The sequence below is a fragment of the Mirounga angustirostris genome, unplaced genomic scaffold (genome assembly GCF_029215605.1).
Source record: "Mirounga angustirostris isolate CCGP_5_RB_7025 unplaced genomic scaffold, mMirAng1.0.hap1 SCAF_1, whole genome shotgun sequence".
NCBI classification, from domain to species: Eukaryota; Metazoa; Chordata; class Mammalia; order Carnivora; family Phocidae; genus Mirounga; species Mirounga angustirostris.
The window spans coordinates 24384833-24408582 of record NW_026991709.1 but is presented as its reverse complement, the minus strand read 5'-3'; the positions used below and the strand labels follow the sequence as shown (position 1 = coordinate 24408582).

General features: G+C 36.0%; 1 pseudogene; it reads left to right on the top strand.

Moving 5' to 3' along the window:
- The first annotated feature begins 1496 nt into the window (after positions 1–1496).
- Positions 1497–22438, top strand: LOC123834540 (magnesium transporter NIPA2-like; annotated as a pseudogene).
- Positions 22439–23750: the final 1312 nt, after the last annotated feature.

The window sequence follows — 23750 nt, the reverse complement described above, 5'->3', positions numbered from 1 at the left end:
TTTGTTTTTTTATTATGTATGTGATTGGATCTGAAAGGTTATGTGGATTTTATATTTGTATGTCTAAGGAGAAAATATAAATGTTAAGGCCCCAAGAGTTTAGAGATGTTGTGCCTTATATCCAACACCAAAGATTTAGAAACTGCAAGAAACATTATAATCTATGTCCATAAACTGTCTGCCTCATGTTGACCTAATGTTCCTCGTGCATTCCCTCTGATAAAGCATGTTAGTAATTCCTCCTTTTAAATTAATATTTTATATTTAATATATGTCTTACAATATAAATTATATATTTATAGTAAAAATAGGAGAATTTGGAATGTAACAACAAATAAGATAGTTACAAAAATTAATCCATGATTTTTCCCAGGACCCAATCCATTAGTTTTTGCATTTACTTAAATAACCACAGAGGAAGCGGTCTCCTAACATTACATCTTAGTAATTGATAGATTGAAGTTTCACTTTCAGTCTCTGAGGTAAACCAATATCCACTTCTCGCCAATATCCAGTTCTCCTTTTTTTCCCTGTGTCTGTGTGTAAGACTGATTTGTCTGGCCAATATAAGCATAAGAGAGCATAAGAGATATGTGACATTTTGGACCCAAGGCAGCAAAGAAGGTTTCATGATTCTTCAGTCTGTTTCCTCAGGTAGAGGCACTGTGTTGAGAATAAAGAGCCATGATATTAAGGCTACCACGCTCACTGAATCACTGCATGCAGGATAGGTGTCCTGGAGAATTTGCATGAGTCAGAAACTAATTTTGTGGTATTAATTCAGGTTAGTTGGAAGATTGATGCTTCTTCTGGGAATGATACCTTTTCTGAATCAATATCCTTCCCATCTTAGTGATATTTCTCTTTAGCCTCTAATACAATTGAATGCATCTGTATTTCTTTTTTTTTTAAAAACGTCTCCTAGCTTTACTCATGAACAATTCACAAATAGAAAATGTATACATATAAAATATACAATCTGATGTTTTGGCATACGTATACATTGTGAAATGATTACCACAATAAAACTATTTAACATATCCATCACCTCACATAGTTTGTGTGTATGTGTGTGTTTGTGGTAAGCACTATATGATCTACTCTGTTAGCACATTTCAAATATACAACTCCGTATTATTAACTATAACCACCATGTTGTACATTAAATCCCCGGAACTTATTCATCTTTTCCCACAACTTCATCCTTTGACCAATATCTCCTCATTTCCCCCTCCTTCCAGTCCTTGGCAACCACCATTTTCCTCTCCACTTCTGTGAGTTTGACTTTTATAGATTCTACTTATAAGTTAGATCATGCAATATTTGTCTTTCTGTGCCTGACTTATTTCACTTAGAGTTCCTTCTTCGTAAAGGCTGAATAATATTTCACTAAATTAAGTTCCATTAACTCACTTCTATTTAATGATAATGAAATTCTGTGGTGCGAGAACACTTAAAGAAGAGAACTCTCTTGCACTTGGGCATGGAAAGAACCGATGAGGCCCAGATGCCATCACTCAAGGGACAACGAACTTGATTCTTCACCAACAGGTGGCATGCCTCATCTCAGCAGTGGAATGCGGTGTGATTACCTGGCCATGACAGAACAGGTTTTACTGGCTGTGGGTTCACCACTGGATAGTGGCAGATTGCAACACTGTAGCAGCCCAGGTGATTGCAACAAGAGCCAGGGCTATGGTGAGAAAGAACAGGAACCAGGGATTTCTCCCTGCAGGGATTCTTTTTCACCTAAAGTTTGTATACTTGGAGAAGAAATTTAACCTCAAGTATACATCATTATGAATATGATATTAGGTATACAAAGAAATGGTTAGGATGAGAAAACATTAAAATATTACAATTTTTTTAGAAAAGTGACAAATACTACCAGCATCACAATCCATGAAAATAAAACTTTTACTAATTAACTTTAGCCTGAGACAGTGCTGTAATATTTTTTCTACTTTTTTGCTGTATATTCTTAGATTACCGGTATTATGTAACAGTTTTTAAATATATTCTATAGAAAGGATAGAAAGATCTTTCACTCATGGTTGACCAAAATATATTTTTAATTTATCACTTGTAAAAGTTAACTTCTTTTTCTTTTAATTTTTAAAATTTTTTTAAATAATCTTTACACCCAATGTGGAGCTCAAATTCATGACCCTGAGATCAAGAGTCACATGCTCTTCTGACTGAACCAGCCAGGCGCCCGTAGGATTATTATTATTTTTTTAATTTAGAAAGAAAACCTCTGTCAAGATAATGTTTTATGGAGTCTCCAAGATGTGTAAGAATTTTCCAAAGACTAGTTTCTTGTGTCATTCTTTCAAACATTTTTTTTTTTTCTCCTCTACTTACTCACATGCTAGGGACAGGTTCTGGAGGGCATGCTCACACTGTTATAACTCCAGCCCTGCACACGTATCAGCACAGTGGGAAAAAGAAGCATTCGTGGAGGATATTATAATGGTATGGATATAGTGGAAGAAAGGAAACATGTATAAAGAGGAGAAATCTAGAGGGAAGTCACTGCAAAATGAGGTACATATATTCCACCAAACTCAACTAAATATATCGTCCCCTCAGCCAGATCCCAGCGATCACTTTGACCAGCACAAACACCACTGAATAGAAGGGAGAGAGAAGGGACATTAGGAGATGAGAGAAGGGAAGGTGGAGAAGAGAAGAAAGATATGATGATTGTAGCAGTCAAGTTCTCCAGGGAAACAGGACCAACAGATTATACACAAACAAACACACAAACACACACACACACACACACGCACGTGGGTAGTATGTAAGAGATTTATTTTAAGTAACTGGATCACATGTTTGTGGGGTTGGCAAGACTGAAATTTGTAGGGCAATCCAGTAGGCTAGAAAGGGTTTAATGCTGTAGTCTTGAGGGAGAATTTCTTCTGGAAACCTTAGTTTTCATTCGCAAGTCCTTCAACTGACTGAGTCCCACCTATATTTTGGGGGGTAATCTCTTAAAGTGAACTGATTATAGATGATAACCACATCTATGAAATAGCTTCACAGTAATACCTGGAATTCTGTTTGATTTAGTAAAGGGGTACTGTAGCCTAGACAAGTGGACACATTAAAGTAATTTATGTGTGTGAAATTCATGAAAGTGAGTAACAACACGAACACATTGCTAGGCCTTCACGATAAATCCATCACTATCTCATAAATTTTTCAGAGCAGAAAATGCAGAACAGTAGTGGTTAACTACAATACCGGAAGGCACTGCATTTTGAGATAAAGTTTCAGAACATAATAGAAATCCCATGTTGTGCTTTTGGGTGGGGACCTGACACTGGAATGGCTTGTTGGGGAAAGAGACATCTGCCTTTGCAGATGATGATTTTGGACTTGACCCTTCATTTTTTAGACATTGAAACTGTATTCACCCTAAGAGCAGTACTTATGCAGGACATAGATCTTAGAAATGACTTGGTAATGGCTTAGTCAAGGAGTCCCTTTATTTGAAAAAGCTTCTGTAAATAACCACTGGAAAAATAACAAAGGACATGGCCATAAGACCCTGAGTCATTGAAAATGACAGGAGTCTGATACCGCATATTATGTTTCATCTTCTATTTGTTCTTCATATGTTAAACTCATTACACAGCTTAACCTTTCAATTAAAAATAAAAGTTCTTTTCTAAAAGAAGTTGAAATTCTGGAAAGATGAATATAACTAGTGGATTAAATGCATCAGTATGATATTGAAGAATCCTTGGGTGTGCAGAGAGGTTCAGTGAGAAAAGGTAGGAAAGAGAAGCAGTAATATAACAGGAGTGAGGAAGAAAATAAATATTTTAGCAAAAACAAAATTTATAGTAGGCAAACTAACTTTAGGGCTGTTGAAAAAGGAATTGATTTTTTAAGGCACAAAATCCTCACAAGGAAGAGAAAAAGTTGTTAAATATCAATTTACATAACAGTTTTGCAATATAGTAAAAAAAGAACTCTGAAGCTTTATTCTGTTACTGTAGCTAGCTTATGCTGTAGAAGAAAGAAAATAAATCAAATGTATTTATTTAATCCTTTTTGTCAGTAATACCCAGGGTGAAGAATTCATTTGTAGCTTTTTCGGTGCTGAGTTGCATCTTAGAACTTCACATATATTAAAGTAAAATATAATGCTTTTTGATCCTAAGACTTCAGGATATAGTTCATTTCTAGTTATGAAAAAAGGATGGTTTCTGCATAATGAAAATGTCACAGAAATTGTCTAACAATCTATCAGTTATCAAAATAAAGATTTTCAATATTTTTTGTTCATAGAATATATCTATTTAGATTTTTAAATTTTTATGTGATTCACGTTTCCTTTCACATTGAGTTACATAAGGTAGATAAGTCCTCATAATTCCAATATATTTTTAGAAACATTTAGGAGATTGTATTACAACAGCAAAAGAAAAACTTTCGTATTTTCCTTTAAGCTGTCATTGGGCTAATTTTTACTTTTTAGTCAGATAATGATCAGCTATAGAATCAAATATATTTTGCCTTTAAACTTTTCTACTCTTGAAAAGGGAGGTAGATAATATAAAATGGAAGAAAACTCAATGAAATGATATAGCATATTAAGAATTGCATCATTTATACTTAATAAAAGTTCCAGAAACCTGGATCATTAATGGAGACTCAAAAAGGATGAGTGAAGAATCCACTAAAATATGGATGAACCTTAAAAACACTAGGCTAAAGGAAAGAAGCCAGACATAAAAGGTTACATATTGCATGGTTCGATTTCTACAGAAAGTCCAGAATAGGAAAATCCATAGAGACAGAAAGATTGTCTCCACTATCCTTGTTGCAAGAGAAGAGAGACATGGAAAGACTAATGCCAGCAAGTACATGCTTTTCATGCAAGTGACACACATATCTACTCATAACTGCACATAATGTCTATTTCATAGCAAGTAACATGGACATGCCTACCACTTGAGGTGAGACAGTACACGTCACCCATATTCTCAGAAGGAGAGCCAGACATCTTGATGAATGGTACTAGGTTCTAAAACAATGTACTTTTAAAAATGTTACATTTTTAACTATGATCATGTGTTAATCAAAGAGTTTATTTTATTTAAAAATACTGTTCTAGGGCGCCTGGGTGGCTCAGTTGGTTAAGCGACTGCCTTCAGCTCAGGTCATGATCCCAGGGTCCTGGGATCGAGTCCCGCATCGGGTTCCCTGCTCTGCAGGGAGCCTGCTTCTCCCTCTCCCACTCCCCCTGCTTGTGTTCCCTCTCTCGCTGTGTCTCTCTCTGTCAAATAAATAAATAAAAATTAAAAAAAAAATACTGTTCTATCAAGAAAGAAAAAAGAACAATGATTACTGATAATCAGTTTATAAAACTTGTTAAGAATAAGAACAATTTTATAAAATCTATCATCTAAGTCTATATTTATCATGATTTTTAGCATGCAGTGAAAAAGCTGGAAAATAAACATAAGTATAATCAAATTGGTTATCTCCAAGTTAAAATAACACTTATTCTATTTATATATTTTTCTAGACTCTTCCCATAAATTTTCTAAAATGCATATTTATGATAAGCAATAAAACACTAAATGTTTTTAATGTGATTAGTGTTTTTGAATTGCACATCAACATTTTGGCTCTTTACTAGCCTAGTATTTTGAGCCCATAAATGATATTTTGTAATCAATATTAATGTTTATAAAGGACAGAATTACCATAGTCTCTTATAATAATATACATAGAATTGTAGTAATAATAAGGTAAAAATTTTTTATGGCCAAATAATAGTGAGGTTCAGTGTGGATACATATGTAACCTATGTTTTAATTATAATGGATATTTGTGTTTCTTCATTTAATTTGAAAAAATGTTATTTTTAGATACAAAGCAGCAAATAATAGACGAAAGAGCAGTAAGTAGGACTGGAAGGGGAAAGGAGCTATGCCAGAACCTAGAAGGAGAGAGTCCTATGGAAGAGATCATCTTGAGAGATGTAGTAATACTTCAGCCCAGAGACAGAGCCAGCCCATCACTGTGTTGGGTCATGGATGGACCCAGGAGAATAAGTACACTGCCATTACCATCCTTCCTTTTCCTATCACTTTTGGGTTCCCATTGGCTGAAACTTTCTGGTAGTAAATGTGCATGGGTGCCTTTTGAAGTTGTCATAGGGATCAGACTTGAAGACTTTAATAAGAGGGTAAGATGGGGAAGTGAGGCAGGAAGGCGAACAGAAGCTACCTGGAAAATATAGAATCACCAACTTATACTCGAAGGAAACAATGCCCTTACTTTGCATGTAAATCATAATTTGCTTCATCGCATGCATTAATTGTGGCAAAGATTGCTTGAACTGCACAGATTTATGTCCCCTTTTCATTGTGCAAAGTTGAGGGAGTTGTCCACCTGCCAGGCACTCCCATTTCCCAGCTTCCAATGAAACGATGATGCAGCTGTACAGCGGGTAGCAGACAGGAGTGCTGTGCACGTCATTGAGGGGCTCAGGGGGTGACTGCACAATCCTCCAAAATTTCTTTTTCTAGTTGAACAACTAAATGCAGGGTACTATGAGGACTTGGGGCATTGCAGAGTCACTAAATGATAAGAACTTCAGTCCCAGAGTCATCATTTAGTGGAGAAATGTCCAGGAGGACCACTTGACGAGAAATATTAGCATTTTACTTATCATGGGAAAGAAAAAAAAAATGCTGTGTTAATGCACTGAGACTTAGGAGTTGTTTGTTTCAGTATCTAATGCCAATTATCCAGTCTAAAAATGCAAGTGGTATTAATCAAAAGAGGAAAAATGAAAATAAAAAAGAAGTCAGAAACAATTCTAAATATAATCATGTTAATGTTCATATATACCATATATAATATTTACATTTATATAATGCATGGTATGTATACTTTATATATAACAAAATGCATAACAAATCTTGTCTTCTGTGCACAGTCTGTTAAAAATCGTTCAACAAGTTTGATTCCTTTCAGAAATTGTATTTTACATTCTAAAATGTACATTTGATTCTATTTTATAGATTAAATTTTTCTATTACAATTTCCGGCTTTTCATCATTTTGACTATCATATATTATATTGATCAAATTAATAATAAGTCCTTGTTTGTACTAATGTCACTATTAGGATTATCATTCTGTTTGTATTCATTACTGGTCACCTTTTACTTGCCTTTTCCATGTCTGGTTATTTTTTTGAAAACCATAGTGCCTTCACAAAGCCAACGAGGGCTTTCCCTTTCCCTTATAGGAAGACAGGGTAAAGATCTGATCTCAAATTAGAGATTGAAATGCTTTGTCTCTATAACCAGTTAGATAGTTTAAATGCGCAGTCTTTGTAAGATTCACTCTACCCCTGGTCCATCTCTGTTCTTGGGGCATGTTCTTAGGACATTTCAATCTTTGGATTGAGACCCTGTCAAATCTCTGTTTCTTCAGCCCAGAAAACCTGGGAGATTTTGACCTGTAGAAATTTTATGTTTAGCTCTCCAGTTCCCTGATTCCTCCTGCCTCTAAGTCATTCAAATATGTTGAAGAGAAAATTGTGTTTTGAGGCAGGCTCCATTTCTCTGGTGAGATCTGTGCTAAGTATGACATAATCATAGGAGTTATTACTTTGTTTACTTGTAAACAAAACCACCAGCTAGCAGATGGAGATTCAGAATTTGTTCTTTGGGGAAAACTGGCTGTATTCGGGTATTTCCTTTTCTTTCTTTTTTTAATGGGTTTGCTTTTTTTTTTTTTTAAGATTTTATTTCTATATTAGAGAGAGAGAGAGCAGAGCAAAAGAGAGCCTGAGTAGGGGGTGCGGAGGAGCTCACCACCAAGCAGAGAACCCAACGTAGGGCTCGATCCCAGGACCCTGGGATCATGACCTGAGCTGAAGGCAGACACTTAATGGACTGAGCCACCTAGGCACACTTGTATTTGGGTATTTTCAAGTTGTCTATTTCTTCCATCAGCCCTGTAAAGTTTCAAGAGAATGACAATTTTACTTACTTTCAGTCGAGTTCCTCAGCATGGGCAAGTCTGACCCAGAGCCAAGCCCCTCCTTGGTCCCAGCTTATAATTAGCAAATGTCACCAAGAAGAAAACAGTTAGTGATAGGATAGTCAGCTCATCTAAGAGTCCTGCCATCTCTGGAATTCCAATTCTATTCTTACTGTTTTCACTGCTCTTAGTGTCTATGAAATTATGATTTTTGCAATGGACTGAGCTTTTCCAATTGTTACAGTGGAACTGTTAAGGTTGTCATGATTTACACAATATGAGTATGAATATATGAATTAAATGCATTATGAAGGTCATGTACATGAATTAAATGTATTAATAGAAGTTACATTACTATAACAGCTTCTGATGTGTCTCATTGCTTCTAATCTTAACATATCCCATGTCAGAGTACATTCTCCCCAAAAAAGAAGGCATGGTCCTTTAAAATATAAATATATTTGTACTGCTTCTCCAACCTTTCTAATGGCTTCTGTGCACATTTAAATAAATCCATAGTCTCTCCTAGGGCTTAAAACATTACATTATATGATTCCAGACCGGCATTCTGACTTTAATTTCTAGAAGTTCCAACAGAAATTTCATATCCTTAAAATAGGTTCCCATCTTTAGGTTTTCCTATTATGACACCTGTCACCCATGATTACAATGCCTCACCCAAACTCTATCCTGTGTACTTAACACACACAGACCATATTTCTTATGTCTGAAAATCCCAAGCTTATTTTCATCTCAATTCTTTATCATTTGTTCATACTTTTCATAGAACTGTTGAATTGGCAAGCTAATTCCTCACCATTTAAGAATACAATCAAATGCCACTTCTCTGAACACCTTACTTAAATTAGTCCTCTCCCATCATGCTCAACTACACTATTTTACTTCCTTTATAACACTCAACCTTATCTGAAATTATCTTTTGTGTTTGTCCATTCTCTGCAGCATACTTCCAAAATGTAAGGAAGGCTATAATAAACTTTCTTGTACCATTTGCCATTTGTCAAATTATTTTGATAATACATATTTGAGGTGGATCAACTTTTTATCAAAGTTAATATTATTATGTCTTTGACTCATTTTGTTATGTGTTTAGGGAACTATTTTTTCCAATTTACATCTATTCTAGGAGAATGTGGAAGTTCAGTAAAGTATTAAATACAAAGAAATTAACAAAACATTATACTGTTCTTTATTTAAATTTCATGATTTTTAGCATTGAGTGATTAAATATTTTTGGATATTTATATAAGTAGAGGAAAGTTAAATTTGAATTTCCCGTGTCTCAACTTTTTATGCCTAAGAAAATTTTTTACATAATACGGAGAACATTTTCCATATGTACACAGATCTATCTTTATATATTACATGACTCAGATTCAAAATACAGTTTATATGAGTGAACCATTCAAATTCAAACCTACACAATGAGGTAATAGTGACTAAAATAAAAATATTTTTGTAGTTTCAAAGTATTTCAGAAAAAATTAATTCAAACATAGAATTATTTTTTAAGGTTTTATTTAAGTTTCAGTTAACATACAGTGTAATATTAGTTTCAGGTGTTCAACATAGTGATTCAGCACTTCCATACAACATTCGGTTCTCATCACAAATGCACTCCTTAATCCTCATACCTATTTAACCCATCCCCCACCTACTTCCCTTCTGGTAACCATTAGTTTGTTCTCTATAGTTAAGAGTTTATTTTTTGGTTTGCTTTCCCCTCTCTTTTATTTTCCCTTTGCTCACTTGTTTTATTTCTTAAATTCCACATATGAGTGAAATCATATGGTATTTGTCTTTCTCTGACTTATTTTATGTAGCAGTACTTTAGCTCCATCTGTGTTTTTGCAAATGGCAAGATTAATTCTTTTTTATGGCTGAGTAATATTCTTTTTTAATGGCTGAGATATCTTCATTATCTATTCATCAGGTGATGGACAGTTGGGGTGCTTCCATATCTTGGCTATTATAGGTGGTAGATAATGCTGTTATAAACATCGGGGTGCATGTATCCTTTTGAATTAGTACTTTTGCATTCTTTGGGCAAACACCTAGTAGTGCAATTGGTGGATCATAGGGTAGCTCTATTTTTAACTTTTTGAGGAACCTCCATACTGTGTTGCACAGTGGCTGCACCAGCTTGCATTCCCACCAACAGTGGAGGAGGGTTTCCCTTTCTCCATATTGTTGCCATCACCTGTTGTTTCTTGTATTATTCATTTTAGTCATTCTGACAGGTGTGAGGTGATATTTCATCATAGTTTTGATATGTATTTTCCTGATGATCGGTGACGTTGAGCATCTTTTTGGTGTCTGTTAGCCATCTGGATATCTTCTTTGGAGAAATTTCTATTCATGTCTTCTGCCCATTTTCTAATTGGATTATTTGTTTTTGGGGTGTTGAGTTTGTAAGTTCTTTATATATCTTGGATGTTAACCCCTTATCAGATATGTCATTTGCAAAGATCTTCTCCCATTCTGTAGGTTGCCTTTTAGTTTTGTTAATTGTTTCCTTTGCTGTACAGGAGTTTTTATTTTGATGAAGTCCCAATAGTTCATTTTTGCTTTTGTTTACCTTGCCTAAGGAGACATATCTAGAAGGAAGTTACTACCACGGATGTCATAGAGGTTACTGGTTATGTTTTGCTCTAGGATTTTTTTTTAACGTATTTTCTTTTTATTATGTTATGTTAATCACCATACATTACATCTTTAGGTTTTTTTAATTGTTATGTTAATCCCCATACATTACATCATTAGTTTTAGATGTAGTGTTCCATGATTCATTGTTTGTGCATAACACCCAGTGCTCCATGCAGTATGTGCCCTCCTCAATACCCATCAACAGGCTCACCCATCCCCCCACCCACCTCCCCTCTAGAGCCCTCAGTTTGTTTCTCAGACATAGTCTCTCATAGTTCGTCCCCACCTCCGATTTCCCCCACTTCATTCTTCCCCTCCTGCTATCTTCTTCTTCTTTTTTTTTTTTTTTAACATATAATGTATTATTTGTTTCAGAGGTACAGGTCTGTGTTTCAACAGTCTTACACAATTCACAGTGCTCACCATAGCACATAGCCTCCCCAATGTCTATCACCCAGCCATCCCATCCCTCCCCTCCCACCCTTCCAGCAACCCTCAATTTGTTTCCTGAGATTAAGAATTCCTCATATCAGTGAGGTCATATGATACATGTTTCTCTCTGATTGACTTATTTTGCTTAGCATAATACCCTCCAGTTCCAGCCACGTCATTGCAAATGGCAAGAATTCATTCCTTTTGATGGTTGCATAATATTCCATTGAATATATATACCACATCTTCTTTATCCATTCATCTGTCAATGGACATCTTGGCTCTTTCCATAGTTTGGCCATTGTGGACATCGCTGCTATAAACATCAGGGTTCACGTACCCCTTCAGATCCTTACATTTGTATCTTTGGGGTAAATATCCAGTAGTGCAATTCCCGGGTCATATGGTAGCTCTATTTTCAACTTTTTGAGAAACCTGCACACTGTTTTCCAGAGTGGCTGCACCAGCTTACATTCCCACCAACAGTGTAGGAGGGTTCCCCTTTCTCCGCATCCTCGCCAACATTGTTGTTTCCTGACTTTTAATTTTAGCCATTCTCACTGGTGTGAGGTTGTATCTCATTGAAGTTTTGATTTGGATTTCCCCGATGCCGAGTGATGTTGAGCACCTTTTCATGTGTCTGTTGGCCACTTGGATGTCTTCTTTGGAAAAATGTCTGTTTATGTCTTCTGCCCATTTCTTTATTGAATCATTTGTTCTTACGGTGTTGAGTTTGATAAGTTCTTCATAGATTTTGGATACTAGCCCTTTGTCCAATATGTCATTTGCAAATATCTTCTCCCATTCTGTCGGTTGTCTTTGGGTTTTGTTGACTGTTTCCTTTGCCGTGCAAAAGCTTTTTATCTTGATGAAGTCCCAATAGTTCATTTTTGCCCTTGCTTCCCTTGCCTTTGGCGATGTGTCTAAGGAGAAGTTGCTGCGGCTGAGGTCGGAGAGGTTGCTGTCTGTGTTCTCCTTTAGGATTTTGACAGACTCCTTTCTCACATTTAGGTCTTTCAACCATTTTGAGTCTATTTTTCTGTGTGGTGTAAGGAAATGGTCCAGTTTCATTCTTCTTCATGTGGATGTCCAATTTTCCCAACACCATTTGTTGAAGAGACTGTCTTTTTTCCATTGGACATTCTTTCCTGCTTTGTCGAAGATTAGTTGACCATAGAGTTGAGGGTCCATTTCTGGGCTCTCTATTCTGTTGCACTGATCTAGGTGTCTGTTTTTGTGCCAGTACCATACTGTCTTTTTTTTTTAAAGATTTTATTTATTTATTTGACAGAGAAAGACACAGCGAGAGAGGGAACACAAACGGGGAGTGGGAGAGAGAGAAGCAGACTCCCCGCCGAGCAGGGAGCCCAATGCGGGACTCGATCCAGGGACTCCAGGATCGTGACCTGAGCTGAAGGCAGTCGCTTAACCAACTGAGCCACCCAGGCGCCCCAGTACCATACTGTCTTGATGATTACAGCTTTGTATTAGAACTTGAGGTCCAGAATTGTGATGCCACCAGCTTTGCTTTTCTTTTTCAACATTCCTCTGGCTATTCAGAGTCTTTTCTGGTCCCATACAAATTTTAGGATTATTTGTTCCATTTCTTTGAAAAAAGGTGATGGTATTTTGATAGGGATTGCATTATATGTGTAGATTGCTCTAGGTAGCATTGACATCTTCACAATATTTGTTCTTCCAAGCCATGAGCATGGAACGTTTTTTCATTTCTTTGTGTCTTCCTCAATTTCTTTCATGAGTATTTTATAGTTTTCTGAGTACAGATTCTTTGCCTCTTTGGTTAAATTTATTCCTAGGTATCTTATGGTTTTGGGTGCAATTGTAAATGGGATCGACTCCCTAATTTCTCTTTCTTCTGTCTTGTTGTTGGTGTATAGGAATGCCACTGATTTCTGTGCATTGATTTTGATCCTGCCACTTTACTGAATTCTTGTATGAGTTCTAGCAGTTTTGGGGTGGAGTCTTTTGGGTTTTCCACATAAAGTATCATATCATCTGCAAACAGTGAGAGTTTGACTTCTTCTTTGCCAATTCATATGCCTTTTATTTCTTTTTGTTGTCTGATTGCTGTGGCTAGGACTTCTAATACTATGTTGAATAGCAGTGGTGATAGTGGACATCCCTGCTGTGTTCCTGACCTCAGGGGGGAAGCTCTCAGTTTTTCCCCATTGAGAATGAAATTTGCTGTGGGTTTTTCATAGATGGCTTTTATGATATTGAGGTGTATACCCTCTATCCCTATACTCTGAAGAGTTTTGATCAAGAAAGGATGCTGTACATTGTCAAATACTTTTTCTGCATCTATTGAGAGCATCATATGGTTCTTGTTCTTTCTTTTATTAATGTATTGTATCACATTGATTGATTTGTGGATGTTGAACCAACCTTGCAGCCCAGGTATAAATCCCACTTGGTCATGGTGAATAATCCTTTTAATGCACTGTTGGATCCTATTGGCTAGTATTTTGGTGAGAATTTTTGCATCCATGTTCATGAAGGATATTGGTCTGTAATTCTCTTTTTTGATGAGGTCTTTTAAAAAAGGGATTGATAAGATGTTGGTTGAAAAAGGGAAAAAGAAAAAGAAAGTTAAAAAATTAACTTTGAAAGACTAAAGACTTATGGGAAAAAAAGCCATAAATTCCAAGTGCAGTATTCCCCTAGCGCTGGAGTTCTGTCATTCTCATTGATGGGTAAACTTGGTCTTGGCTGGCTGTTCTTACTGATCTTCTTGGGGAGGGGCCTGTTGCAGTGGTTCTTAAATGTCTTTGCCGGAGGCGGAATTGCCCCGCCCTTGCCGGCCAGGCTAAGTAATCTGCTCGGTTTTGCTCTTGGGAGCTTTTGTTCCCTGCAAGCTTTCCGTACAGCTTTGGAGGACGAGAATGAAAATGGCAGCCTCCCAATCTCCGCCCCGGAGAAGCCAAGAGCTCAGTGCCTTGCTCCTCAGTGCGCCTCCAGAGAAAAGCAGTCAGTCACTCCCTCTCCCCTGTCTCCGGCCGCACTCCGTGCTCACCCGGCCTGTGACCGAGTGTTTCTATCTCTGGCACCTGACTCCGTGTGGAGTCTCCAAACCCAGCAGATCCCTGCGGTGCGCTCCTGCACTGCTCCTCTGGGGGGAGTGAGGGGAGTCTCCCTGGATCTGCCGCTTGTTGGGTCCCTGCTGGAGGAGCAGGGGCCCGACTGTGTCATGGATCATGGTTTATGGCAACCCCAAGCTGAGAGCCCGCTCCTTGGCTCCGTCTCTGCAGCCAGCTTCCCCGTTCTGATACCTGGGAGCTCTGCCACACTCAGGCACCCCTGGTCTTTCTGTGCCCCGAGCGTCCTGGGACCACACTGTCCCAGCGAGGATACCACCCCCCGCTTAGCCACTGGAGCGATGTCCCTCAGCGGAGCTGACTTCTAAAAGTTCCGATTTTGTGCTCCGCAGCTCTATCACTTGCCAGTAGTGGCTAACGGAGGCCCCCCCTCCCCCTGCCATCTATCTTCCTGAATATCACCTCAGATTCACTCCTCTGCACGTCCTACCTTCCAGAAAGTGGTCACTTTTCTGTTCAGAGGGTTGCTGCTATTCTTTTCTTCAATCTCCTGTTGAGTTTGTAGGTGTTCAGAATGGTTTGATCCCTATCCAGCTGAATTCCTGAGACCAGACAAAATCCAGGTCTCCTACTCCTCCGCCATCTTGCTCCTCCTCTGCTCTAGGATTTTAATGGTTTCCTGTCTCACATTTAGCTCTTCAATCCATTTTGAATTTATTTTTGTGTATGGTGTAAGAAAGTGGTTCAGTTCATTCTTTTGCATTTTGCTGTCCAGTTTTTCCAAACACCATTTGTTGAAGAGACTTTTTTCCATTGGATGTTTTTTCCTGCTTGTAGTAGATTAATTGACCACATATTTACAGGTTCAGTTCTGGGCTTTCTATTCTACTGATCTATATGTCTATATTTGTGTCAGTACCATACTGTCTTGGTCACTACAGCTTTGTAATATAACTTGAAGTCTGGAATTCTGATGCTTCCATCTTTGCTTTTCCTTGTCAAGACTGCTTTGGGCATTTGGAGTTTTTTTGTGGTTCCATACAAATTTTAGGATTGTTTGTTCTAGTTCTTCAGAAATGCTGTTGTTATTTTGATAGGCATTGCATTAAATGTGTAGATTGCTTAGAAATGGATTATTATTTCCTTTCCTAGATTAGATGAATATCAAAAGAGCTGATTTAATTTTAATGCCATCGATTATATTTATTACCAAGTCGTGTTATTCCTTAGTAAGGCCAAAAATTGACATATTCAGTTTTTATCCAAATGTTGATTTATGAGTGGTATTTTTAATATTTTTCCTCACTTTTTTCTTTCTTACTTCACCTCACTGTTATGATTTCTAAAAAACTCTTTAATGAAGCAGAAATTTGTTTGTGTTCTGTCAATAATGAAAGTATCTATTACGAAATAAAAAAAGGACCTGACTTTACTCCTGCCCAACTATCACATCTTCTAAACATGAATTTGATGCAGCTGATGTATCTGCATTAATAATATCTGCTGCTTTCATCATTAAATTCCACCCACTGCTTAATGCCTGGAGCTTCAAAAATATGAGAATTAGCTAAAAGAGTCTTAAATTAAAGAAAAAAAATTGAAGCTTTGAAAACATGTATTACCACCTATAATCTTTCATAGTGGGAAAAGTCACAGCCCACATCCATACATGGAATACATCAAATTCCTTAACAGTTGAGGAAATTTAAATCAAAGGAAATTATTGGTGGAAAGTTAAGTCTATGTTGTGTTGCTGGGTCAAATGAAGACTAAGACAATAAAGTAATGAGTGTAATAAATGTGATGCTTAAGGTCTGAAAAGAGGGCTCATTTCAAAGTAATTATATATTCAACTATACATAACATTAGATAATTTTTAAGTAAGGAATATTTAAACTAAATTTAAACATTAAAAACAGGTAATATAATTGGATATATTATATATATGCAATCTGTATATAAAAATGAGTTTTTTAACCTATTTATCTTCAGTATGTGAAGATTACAGAACAAAGAATACACTAAGAGGGATATAAGTAGGTAATCATAGACATTATATTGTAGGTATATCCTCAGTTTTAAAGCCCCTTTTTTTTTTTTTTTTAAAGATTTTATTTATGTATCTGACAGAGAGAAACACAGCGAGAGAGGGAACACAAGCAGGGGGAGTGGGAGAGGGAGAAGCAGGCCTCCTGCGGAGCAGGGAGCCCGACGCGGGGCTCGATCCCAGGACCCTGTGATCATGACCTGAGCCAAAGGCAGACGCTTAACGACTGGGCCACCCAGGCGCCCCTAAAGCCCCTTTTTACTATACAGTAAATGGTGGGGGGTGGGAGGGATGGGATGGCTGGGTGATAGACATTGGGGAGGGTATGGGCTATGGTGGGTGCTGTGAATTTTGTAAGACTGTTGAATCACAGACCTGTACCTCTGAAACAAATAATACATTATACGTTAAAAGAAAAAAAAGAAGATAGTAGGAAGGGAAAAATGAAGGGGGTGGGAATCAGAGGGGGAGATGAACCATGAGAGACTATGGATTCTGAGAAACAAACTGAGGGTTCTAGAGGGGAGGGGGGTTGGTGGATGGGTTAGCCTGGTGATGGGTATTAAAGAGGGCACATATTGAATGGAGCACTGGGTGTTGTATGCAAACAATGAATCATGGAACACTACATCAAAAACTATTGATGTAATGTATGGTGATTAACATAACATAATAAAATAAAATTTAAAAAAAGAACTGTATCTTCCCCTTCATGCCATTCACTGAAGATATGCTTGTTGATTTTATTTGTCCATTGTGAAAGATATTAAGTGTAGCATTATCCTTGACACCAAAGTCAAGTTATACATAACTTATAGGAATTGATCATAGACATTTCTTCACTTTAATGAAATATAATTGATATATTAATTTCAGGTGTACAACATAACGATTCCATATTTGCATATATTGCAAGATGATCACCATAATAAGTCTAGTTAATATCTATCACCATACATGGTTATAAATGATGAGAACTTTTAAGATCTACTCTCTCTTTTTTTTTTTTTTTCCACTTTATAATACAAGTTCATAAGCATTAGATTAAGAGCCACCTCTAATCAGATGTCAGGGCCTTGGTTTAGGGATTTTCTAAGGGAGATTCTTTTGCTATATACTTGGGTAAATCCTTTGTCCTCATTTACAGATTACTAAGATTCTTTTTGTCTAGTGACATTATTATCTTTAAGAATTCATAGGTCCATTTTGTTGAATTGCACATTTCCTCCCCACCATTCTGCCCAGCAGCATCCTTCATAACACTACTAATGCTCTCATTGTACTGGTTAAGTAGCTCATAGCTCCTCCTCATTAAGAGTTTGAAACATTCTCCAGAATTTGGAAATGTATTTAGTAAATATATAGTAAGCCACAGATTATTTTTCAGATTCCAAAAAAAAAGCTAAAATGTTAAGTTTCTAACTTTAAATTAATACTTCCAAGTATAATTTCCAACATTTATAACTGTAAATTAATTTACATTTTCCAATTATAAATTAAAATTATTAGGTGATAGCTTCATCAGAATGGACCATATATATAATATTTAAAATATATGTATATTTTTAAAAATCTGTTTCATTGTATTAGGACCCAAATTTCAAATGATGTTATTGAATTTTTAAAAATGATTTTTTATGTGAATACTATGCAATTTAAATTGTTGTCTGATACATATAGGCTTTATAGAGTATTAAGACACATATCCTGATTCATCAACCAAAATTTTATTCAGGATCTGAAATCAATGGCAGGCTTAATGCTTTTTAAAATAGATAGCACTGTTTTAATTAAAAATGTCAGCAGTGTAATTACTCCTTAAGCAAAAGGCCACAGAGAGGAAAATTGGACGATACTTAAATTGAGCATATGAGAAAATTAATTTGCGTTAAAAAAGTAGCAATTAGACACTTCCATGGCAGCATGAGAAAGATCACAATTTTGTCTTTTCTCCTTTGCAAAGTAGAATTTTTTGAATTTATTTATTTTAAAGGGAAACTAAACCAACAGAAGTATGGAAAATAACACTAGTTGCAAAACCCAAAAAATGCATGCTATCTTAAAATATTTCTAGGATATTTCATATTGCTTTTAACCCTCTCAGTCTTTTTTTCTTTATTCCCAAAACAGATTACTTAAACTAAAATTTTAAATCTGCTTCCAGTCTAAAATGCTGAAATACTTATATAGTTTTTGTGGTTTCTTAGATAATTGCTAAATATGTACTGCTTGATATCTGAGCAGATTGATCATTTAGCATTTAGTCAGCAAGAAGAAACAGTTGTCTTTCCCCTATATTCTATTACACTTTGTACACAGATTCTTCATTCTCAGTACCCTTTTATAATTTATAAAAAAGGAATCTCAAAATAAATAACTGTCTATATACAATCCTGACAGAGAAAGAAGACATACTGGATTTACTTGATTGAAGTACTTTTTTTTTTGGTTAATCATAATTGTTGCATTATAATTTTATAAATACAAGGAAGGTAAGCCCTATCATTTAGGTACATTCTGTAATGAGTCTTTAGACTTACTAGGATTAATCTCTATCTTGTCTTTCAATGTTTACTGTTTTTCTTTTCCAATAAAGACTGCTGCCATAACTGATAGGTGGATGATACATGGTTATCTAGTACATTTAAAACACTATACCATCTTACTGACCATAGGTCATAGTCATGATCACCATTTCTTACCCTTCACCTGGGCCAGATTTCATACCACAAGGAAGAAAGTAACAATATCTATTTTCTGTATATTTAGTTATCAAGGATTGCTCTCTCTCTCTGAAACCTTATTTCGTTCCATTGCTTCTACAGAAAAGTAAGACTGAAGCCATTATACTCTTATTGTAGAAGAGCAAAGTTTAAATGTCACTAATAATTGAGGTATTGTTTTCTTATTTTCATACTTCAATACATTTAATGGTTTAACATTTCTAAATTTTCTACTCTTTCAAATCAGTCTAGCCTCATCAAAATGTCATTTTTCTTCTAAAAAAACTTTCCATTTTTTCTAAGTATTTATGAGATAACATTATTTTAAAATTCAGTTTTTCTTATAACAGATGTCCCCAGAGGATATTTCTTTTCTTTTCTCAAGTTTTTATTTAAATTGCAGTTAATTAACATATAGTGTAATATTAGTTTCAAATGTAGAATTTAGTGATTCATTATTTACATACAACACCCAGTGCTCATCACAAGTGCCCTCCTTAATCCCCGTCACCCATTTAACCCATCCCACATCCACCTCCCCTTCAGCAACCCTCAGTTTGTTCTCTATAGTTAAGAGTCTGTTTTCTCATTTGCCTCTCTCTTTCTTTTTCACCTATGTTCATCGCTTTTTTTCTTAAATTCCATATATGAGTAAATCATGGTATTTGTCTTTCTCTGACTGACTTATTTCACTTAGCATAATACTCTCTAGCTTCATCCATGTCATTGCAAATGATAAGATTTCATTCTTTTTTATGGTTTAGTAATATTCCATTATATATATAGCACATCTTCTTTATCCATTCCTCAGATATTATTGAACTGTAATGTCTCCTCTTGGAATCAAATGGATCAAAATTTAAGGTGACAAGAGTGATATTATGATAATGTCTTGCTAATATGAGTATTCTTATACTATATTTCCTTTCTATGGCAGCCCTGTTTGTGGATTTTCCAGGTGGCATTCATCCTCATACATCAGTGATTAACTCTTAAAGGAAATGTAAACATAAATTTTCCCCAAAGTTTTCAGTGATGTTTATCATTGAAATACCTTTAAATTTCAATTCTTTAAGTTATTTACTTTTAAAAATATAACTTAATTCCTTTAATTTTTTATTTTTTTCTGGAAGAGAAAGACTGAAGTACTGAAATTTTATATGTTTTTTTCTTGTTTGTCTGTCTTGGATTAGGTCAAATGTGAATGTCTGAAGAATCTCTCAGTGGGGTCAGTAAGGATATGCCTGACATAGAAATATATGCCTGCAACTGATAAAAGTGTTATAAACTGAAATTTAGAATTGAAAATTATAAGCATATATGGGAAAATGAAAATAAAGCACTTGGGAGTGGATATGTAGTGTGGTCATAGGGAACTTGAGGAGATACAATTGATAATGGGACTCACCAGTGAGAGATGATTCAGTGAAGACATTTGAGAAAGAATGGTCAGAAAAAATTGGAGTAAAACCCTGATGCCTTGGAGTCATAAAAAGAAAGAGGACAGCATCACAATGTAGAAAGACATGCCAATGATATAAAATACTTCAGAGAGATTAAATAATAATTAAAATGTATCCATTTGAACAATCAGTAAGTTTATGGGGGTCACATTTATGAGTCATTCAATGGAATGGTAAAAGTGGATGTTTAAATGCAGTAAGTGAAGAAAGCTGAGGAGGCGATGAACTGAATACATAGTTTAGATAACCTCCACTGGCAAACTAAATGTAGACAAGGAAATAGCAGAATACCTATTGGAGGAAGGAGGGGTATACCACTGAGGTTTTTTTTTTTTTTTTCAGCCTCATGGCATTGATATTTTATCTATTTAGGAGGAAGTGTGATCCCTGATAGAGAAAAAGTAGGTGGTAAGAGGGATTGCCTGCAAAAATAATCATGTAAGGGCGCCTGGGTGGCTCAGTTGGTTAAGCGACTGCCTTCGGCTCAGGTCATGATCCTGGAGTCCAGGGATCAAGTCCCACATCGGGCTCCCTGCTCGGCAGGGAGTCTGCTTCTCCCTCTGACCCTCCTCCCTCTCATGCTCTCTGTCTCTCATTTTCTCTCTCACAAATAAATAAAATCTTAAAAAAAAAAAAAAACAACATGTAGATTTTGACACAGTTACCCTCAGTAAAATTATAACCTAAAATTAATTACATAGAACTGATACTTACCAAGAATAAAGTATAAAAGAAGTTATGTACAAGATTCAGGTCTGGATTCTGACCTGACACATTTCCCTGTGTCAGAATACTTGCATACTAAATTTTAAAACTCTAAATAAAATGCAAATGGCACCACTCAGCCGGGCCCAAGCCTTCTCAGTAGCAGTGCCTGTGTCTTGGTGGTGGCCGTAGCCCAAAGTCATACTGGGGTTATACCATTTTTGTATTCCCTTAGGAAGGGGGCAGTGTGTATGACTGACTACAGTATCCACATTTGCACTTGGTGCTGGATGAACAATGGTGACATAAAAGCCTGAGGTTCTTTGACTACAGAAGACCAGATATTTATTCCAACTCAGATAGTCATGTAGGTCTTAAAGAATGGCTGTAGCAGGCTAGACAGATATCAGTGGGGGAAAGGCAGGCAATGAAGACTCAGACTTGAAGCACAAGAAGGATTCACCATACCATTCCTGGCATAAAAACAGAAGCAGCTATGTTATGTGGAAAAGGTAGTCTCTAGAAATTGTAGAGACAGCCAACTTTGTTGCTTATATTTACAATGGTCAATTAGTGACTATTTTAGAAGCTCTTTATGTCCTAGTAAGTGATTTTTTTTCATACTTTCTAAACAAAAAGACTAAATCTTCATGGGAAAATGAAGTGATTATTAAGCTGCCTGGGATCTACAATTACGGTCATTCATGCTTCAAAGAAAGAGAGGATCAGAGGATAGAAACTTTTAATACGTGTCTCACAAGTTAGTTGATCTGGGTTTGGTTTATTTTGAAGCATTTGTGGTCACTGTGTCTTTAATACTAATCTTTGTGGTAGTATCTTGCTCTAGATGTACAGACGTTTATATAACAATATGCTTACTCTGTAATTGGAGCATTTTCAGCATCTCATTTTAAAGGTCTGGGTGTTTTTATTAAATACGTTTTTGTTGGAAAGTCTGTACTGGATATCCCTTGGCTCTTCTGCTTAGCTTTATAGTCTGTGTAAGCACAGAGATTAATTATGTCTAAATAGGGCCCTGGATATATTCAACACTTCCATGGTGATTCTATTATATTAGGTATTCTTTACAATTTCAGTTTTAACTAGTTTAGCTCTTCTTTTAAGAGGTGACAAGATGTGCCTACTGATGGTACTATGAGTGTTTATCTCACCATTTCATGCGAAAACACTAATATTTTTGTGCCTTTAAAGATGTCATTTTTTTCTACCAAGTCAGCCTATGTGTTTTCAAAAAGATGAAAAAGTAATGAATGACAATCTCTCTAATATGTATGCAATTCTTCATAATAATGAAAAAAATTAACTGGTGCAATTGAATAGCAAGCTGGAAAAAATCCCCTAGAGAAATGGAAATCTGATCGCATTATGAGAAAAAAATATTTAAAAGGCTAATCTGTAATTCTGCTACTAAATGAATTTGAATATCAAATGTGACTGAAAAAGCATTTTTCTTGTGTTAAGCAGAATTTTAGGATGTCCCTCATGACCTTACCTCAGGTGTTAGTCCCATGATTATGTCATGTTACATAGAAAAAGATGTTGCAGATGTAGGTAAGATTACTAAGGAGTCGACCATAAAGCAGAAATTATTCAGGTGGTGTTAATCTAATCACATGACCACTTTGAAGCAGAAAGTTTTCTCATTGTTGGCAGATGAAGTTAGAGAGATTTGAAGTACAAGAAGGATTTACCATGCCATTGCTGTCTTGAAAATGGAAGGAACATACAAAAAGAAATGCAGGTGACATTTAGAAACCAAAGCAGATCCTGGCTGACAGCCAGACATGGAACAGGGACTTCAGTCCTAAAATGACAAGAAACTGAATTCAGCCAACAACCCGAGTAAGATTGAAAGAGAATTCTTCCCCAGAGTCTCCAGATAAGAACCCAGCATCCTGAGTCAACATTTGACTTTGGCCTTGGGTATAACTAAGCAGAGACCCAGCTGAGCTTGTCTGTACTTCTCATTAACAAAAACTGTGAGATAATAAAAGGAGTTGTTTCAAGTCATGAAGCTTATTTGTTACTCAGCAATAAAAAAAACTGAAATAGTCCCCAAACAACATTCTCTTAAGATAATCTTCCTATTTCCTAATTTAAAACAAGAACAATTGCCTTTCTTATAGTATAACAGGTCACAAAAATGACCTCAGTGTATGATTGGTTTCTATTTCTATTAGCATTTTATTACTCTAGAGATATTTTAAAGGTTGACTCCCTTACCAAAAATAAATACACTAATGGCAATTTAAGGAATCAACAAATACTTCATTTCCTCATTGGTGAAATAGCCATTGTAGAAGATGGAAATGCACTAGTAAGCTAAACCTCTTCACTGGTGAATTTGCATTTTGTTTGGTATTAAAACTTAAGGCAAAAAAAAAAAAATGAATATCCACCCCTATATATATGATAGACTGCATTATTTCCCCAAGTTATTTCTATTCTGCCCAACCTTGCCATGGCTTTCTTGTTGGTTCATTATACTTTCATACACCTCCTTAACTAAACATGAGACTTTGGCAGATGGAAAGAAAACAGAAGTAACAGTGGGTCAAATTCTGAAATAAAGCTGTAAGAAGCATGCCCAGTTTCCCTTAGTCCTCTTGGAGCTT